Below are 6,000 nucleotides of genomic sequence, written 5' to 3'. Positions count from 1 at the left end.
GCATCCCTCCCAGCCCCCGAATCTCCTGTTCCTTCATCCAGTCAGCCAGCGTCAATCATGATGAGACCGAAACCACAGGAGGGATATAAAAGCGTTTTACAGGTCATAAAGCAACTGGTTTCTTCTTCCGTTTTAATAAATACTTACTGAATACTTACTATGTCCTGGGCATCAGGGACACAATCGTGAGCAAAAAACAGACCCTGTTCCTACCTTCGTGGAGCTTTCAGCCTAGTGGGGACACCTTTTTTAGAGCCAGTCCTGGCAACCGTCTTAACTACATTAGCTGCTATGGTTCCAGTTTATAGTTGAGGAAATTGAAGGGCCGAAAAGGTAAATAATTTTTACAATTACACAGCTCAAGACTGGGTGAGCCAATATGACCTTCCCCTTTGTGATGGGGCCGGCGCAGTCTACCGTGGGAGGCTCAATGGCATTTCAAAAGCCTTGAGAAAGAGCACCCCCTCGGCCTACCCCCAAAAGAAATAATCTTGGTTGCGCACAAAAAATGAGCTGCGAAGATATTTGCAGCCTTGTCTGTAACAGCAAAAAATGTAGAAACCGCCCGGAGGTTCTATTTCAACAATGCAGAATTGGTTAAATTGTTGGATGTTTATAACCAGAATTCTGTGTTACTGGCGATTAAATCCGATCACGCAGAAAAATATGTTCATGATCTCTGGTGTAGAAAAAGCAGATTACACCACGTTATTACAGCATGGTCCTATTTTCATAAAAACCACGCATAAAAACTAAAGACTATAAAACTAAAGTGAACAGGAAAGGTAGAATCAAAAGTAATGGCAGTCATTATCTCTGTGATGAGACTACAGGTGATTTTTTTTTTTATTTTCTTTATTTTGATTGTCTGAATTGTCAAAAGGTTTCACACCAGGAGCATCTCTTTCTTTTGGAAAGAGAGGAACAGCAACAACAACAAAAAATCAGAGGGTGTTTGAAACTTCCCATTTATTATCTATTAAAAAAAAAAACAAATTGCTCTGCTGGGAACATTTAAAAAACATCTCTTCTTCTTACAAAAGCAATAGGTACTTGCTGAAAACAAAAAATCAGAATGCAGAAACAAGCAAAAGAAGAAAAACACATCCCCTCTTCCCCCACAGACAACCAATACTGGCACCTTCGTGACTCTTCATAGGTCCTGTTTGTTTGTTTTTTTTTACAGATAATTTCTTCCTTTGAGTTCTGTTCTAGATGCTAGCCCAACCTGGCACGAGAAATAGGAGTGTGGAATGGGGCTTACAGATTCCTATGTGATCCCCAAACAGCCCCTAAGGTGCATCTGTCCAGGTTTCAGACTGTGTCTGGGATCCCAGAACAGTGACTCTCTTAGAATAGACCCCACCATCGTGGAGCACACAGTCCCTTGTGGGTCACAGGGCACAAGCGCCGACCAGCGTGAGGACCATAAGAGTGATTCCCAGTGTGCTTGGGATTGCAACACCCCATCATGGTTGGGATTTTGCAACCTTTCCTCCCCCCACCCTCCCACCCCCAACTTTGAAAAGAACTCAGAGGAATACAAACAGCATTTGCATATCCCATTTAGTACTTTTCCACACCTGCAGCTGAAGAGAAGTAAGGTTAATTTGGCTTCAGGACTACCATCACCCTCCTTCCCACGGCCCTTGGAGAATTGCCGGCAATCAGTCCGGGTGTCCTGGGACAGGTTTGGGAATGGCAGCGTCGAGGAGCTGTGCGGGCAGGTTCTGCCGCGAGGGAGGGCCGCACCGGTCCTGGAAGTCCAGGTCACCGGGCAGGATGTCTCTGGGCCATTCCCACACACGCACGCTCCAAGACGACAGGTTTCCGAGGCCCACCCTGCCCACGCCCTGTCTTACTACCGTCCTCTCTCCTGGGAAGGAGAGCAGAAGGGCCTATAGCTGGCACCTAGCCCCACCGCGTCCACACCCTCAGCACAGGCCTCAGGGAAAAAATGTTCCTAGAGCTGATGTGCAAGTCAAACCGTTCTGGGTTTCTTCAGCGCCTGTGATATCCAGTCATGGCCCAGACCCAGGGCCTCTCCTGCCCGCTGCAAACCCCAGGATCTGGGGCTGAGCTGGCCTCCTTCCTGTTCTATATGCTCACTCTTTCTCGAAACGTCATAGATTTTGGAGACCCTCTTCTCCTCCATGTATGGCTCCTCTGGTCCACAATAACCACCACTTCTGTTTATAAAGCTCCTCTATGCCACGTACTGTCCAAGCGTGCAGCACACACACCAGTCTTTTGACGTGGACACAATCATCCTCATTTCACAGATGAGAACACCGAGGCTCCAAGAAGTAACACAATTTTCCCAAAGTCACACAACTGCTAACAGAGACAAGAGGCAACTCAGGCCTGCCTGACCCCAAAGTTCATGTGCTGTCCTGGAAGGCTGGTGCGAAGGGAACCAACTTAGAGATTGTATCCCATCCCATTTTCAAGACATCTGAGCTCGAAAATTCATTTACAAACCCTCATATAGCACTTACGTGCCTGGCACTTGGCAAATAGCAACTCAATTTATCCTCCCCATATTGCTAGAAGATGGGTACTTATTTATATAGATGAGAAATTGACACCCAGAGAAGGGAGTAAGCTTGCCTAAGGCCACACAGCAGGTTAGACCCGGGGCTGATCTACACCTGGTTCTAGAGCCTGGGCTGCCTCTCTGAGCCCAGGAGCAGAGGCCTCTCCCTCCAAATTCTTTGTCCTTCGGCCTTTCCACATGGCCACCCTCCTCCCTCTGAGTCTCTCCCTGAGAGTCCGCTTCGAACTTCCTCATCCCTCTCTGGGTGGTGGTAGTGTTCTCTTGTGAAATTGGTTTTGTGGAACTACTCATTGTGCAAGGCGACATTTGGTTAGGTCACTATCTAGAGTCCCCCAAAGATCTGACAGTTCTGGAAGGTCTGTCGAAGCAAAGGCTTAGAGTTTGTGTTTGCAGAGATTAATTAATTAACGTATCAATTAATCAGCAAGAGCTTACTGAGAGCAGTTTCTGTCCCCAGCCCTGTGCTGTGCAACATGGAGTCTACGAACACGAAGACACAAAACCTGGTTCCCACCCTCAACACTGAAGACATATGTAAGTGTGCACTCTGTATGTTGGGTCTGTGCACCGCTGTATTTAGAAGACATATAGGCGAGGAGTCAGGAAAGTTGTTATAAAGGAGGCGGAACTTTAAACGGGTTGGAAAAGGGGTAGGGTTTGGATAGCACGAAGGAACAGCAGAGTCCAGGCAAGAGAAACAATACAAATCTTTTCTGCATCCAAACTGACCAGATCCTCAGAATTAAGCCAGAAAGGGATTATTTTTCCTGTGCCAAATTTTTTGCTCTTTCTATCAGAGGGAACAAAGAGGGCTTCCTTCCTCTCCTGCAGCACCACGGTGGAGCTTGAGTTGGAGAAGGGCGCTGTGCCTCCCATGTCCACCAGGGGGCAGAGCTGCTGCTTCTACCGCTCTAGCTCCGAGTACAATCAGAGGGGAAGGATCCCAGACTCCTCTAACCAGCCGGTGGGGATCCCTGAGGCCGGCGGTGGGCACCAGTCTTCTCAGTCAGAGCTGCCTTCGCACTCGGTCTAGAAGTTAGGGAAGAAATAGAATGTGGGATGTAAGAGGAAGTGGTTGGGACGGAAAGGGAAGAGAGACAGAGACATTCAAGAGGCATTCCCCTACAGAATCTAACCGCTCTGTGCCATGAAAAGACCTTCCAGTGCGCAAAAAGGGGTTCCCACGGGTTCGGCCTCCGTGCCTTCTGCTCTTGTCTTGGCTGCGAAAAGCTTCATGCAGGGCTTGGGTAACTACGAAGAACGACCAGCTGCTGATCCAAGACTGGTTTCAAGACAGCCGACTGGGGTTCTCCGGACAAGAGAAGGCGTTCCAACCCCTGTAAGGAGGCATATTTGTGGCTTTGGCAGTTTACACCTCCTGGCCATCACTGCAGGTCCTGGATCAGGCTGTGAGCTGTGCAGAGGAGCAGGTGTCCCACTGGCGTCCTTTGGAAGGCCTGAGCCAGTGTTTAGCTCTACTGCACACCCCACCACCTGAGCCAAGCAGCAGGGTCCCCAAGCCACAAGAGCACGGGGTTAGATATGAGGTGGAAAGGACTCTAGTTTGAAGCCAGAAATCCTCGTCTTCATCTGTCTCCAACTAGCTGTGCACGTTTGGATGGATGAACCTACTTCTCTGAGCCTTAGTTTCCCCATTTGTGAAACGGAAAGGCTGGAGTAGGGGGAAATGTCCGGTGTGCGTTCTAGCTCTGATGTTCTGGAAAACACGCAGTCCTCTGGCCAGAGAAACTGGGGAATCGGCGGGAGGAGGGGCGCGCGACTGAGCCCCCTGAAGAGTCAGCCCCGCGCCCGCAGTCTGTCCCCCGCAGGGGCCTCTGCGGCACTGCCCGCCTCACCCCCGCCCTCGGGGCCTGGCGGTGTACACCCACGGCTCCCGCCGAGGCTTCTGGAATCTCGCTGGGTTCCTCCCAGGAATGCTTATTGCCCTTTACATCTGCAAATCGCTTTACCTCAGCAACCCTGCTGCGCGGTTATTAATCATCGCAATATTCTTCCTTCCGCCTGTAAGAGGAATTGCGGGGATCCGGATTTATGAAGGTGAAATCCGAAGGTAATTTGCCTGGGATCCATTCAGTCATCACTTAACTGAGTTAATGAAGTGCCTCAGCCCAGCGAGGCTCCAAGAGCCACACAATTCCGGCTACTCTCAGGATCGGAATTGTAGGGGTCCTCAGCGAGCTTCACGGACACTCCATGACGCCATGGGGATAGGGGACAGTTCTGAGGTGACGGACGACCCCCCTCACAGACCTGAGACTGCTGCAAACAGCGCGATCACGCCACCCACCCCCCCAAGTTCTTTCTAGCCGCCCGGCCGGGTAAAGGGAAGTGACCTTCCCAAGGTCACTTGTCCCCCAAGGGGCAACACTGATCCCAGAGCCTCCGGCTTCAAAGCTTTCCACCGCGCCATGGGCGAGAATTTGAAGTTCGAGCCTATAAGAGATAAAGTGGGGTTCGGCTGGGGACGGCTGTTTCCCTGATTTCCGGCACCGAGTGACAAAATCGTGAACCGAGCTCACCCAGCCGGGACGGATGAGACAGCCGCAAATCTTGCCTGCAGCCCCAAAGAGTCAAGGAATGTTTAGAGACCTCAGAGCTCATCCGATCACCCACGCCCTCTCTAGGGGTCCTAACGCCCCCGTCCCTCGCCGCACCTCGGATCTGCGGGAAGGGGCGGGGGCGGGGGGCGCGTGACACACAGCTCTCGCCAGCACCCCGCGGGGGCGTGGCCGGGAACAGGGGGCGGGACGAGGCGGGAGTCCGGCTCGCTGCCTCCTCCCCACCCGCGGCGCGCGGGCTACGCCAAACATGGGCAGAGCGGAAGCGGCGGGCAGACGTCACGGCGCCGGGTGGGCGCTGCGCTGCGGGGCCTGTGACGGGAGGCGCTGACGGCGCCTACGTGTCACCATGGAAACCAAACAGTAAATAGAGGGCTCGCAAGCTCTTGACCCTGCGACCTGGCCTGGCGCAAGCGGCCGGAAGCTGGAAAGGGCCAGGAGAAACCTGGGCCTGGCAGATGATGGCAAAGGAGGGGACGCCGAGAGAGCAGCCCCTCGGGAAGCCAGCTCTCCCTCCGCCCAGGATCCAGCAGGGCCAGGTCTGGAATGGAAAGCAGCCCTCCTGTCCTTTTTGAAGGGCTTCCATCAGTCTGCAGGGTTGTTGAGGATGTTGCTTTCGCTTTGTCTTTTCTCCCCAGCGGCTAAGAATTCAGGGATTGGAGCCACAGGACCGGCTCCAAATTCCAGCTCTGCCGCCCTAGTTGGATGATCTGGAGATCACCGTCCTTCTGTGCCCCCAGAGTATTTTATCGATATGATTAATAGCTGGTCTTACCTGCTAGGATCGTTTGAACGAGTTCATACAGATCCGGGTGAGCGTGAGTGAGTGTGTTTGGAAGAGTCCAGCACATGGTGAGCCAAGCT

Source organism: Lontra canadensis, unplaced genomic scaffold (assembly GCF_010015895.1).
Source record: "Lontra canadensis isolate GAN:19392208 unplaced genomic scaffold, GSC_riverotter_1.0 scaffold98, whole genome shotgun sequence".
Lineage (NCBI taxonomy): Eukaryota > Metazoa > Chordata > Mammalia > Carnivora > Mustelidae > Lontra > Lontra canadensis.
Note: the sequence above shows the minus strand (reverse complement) of the source record.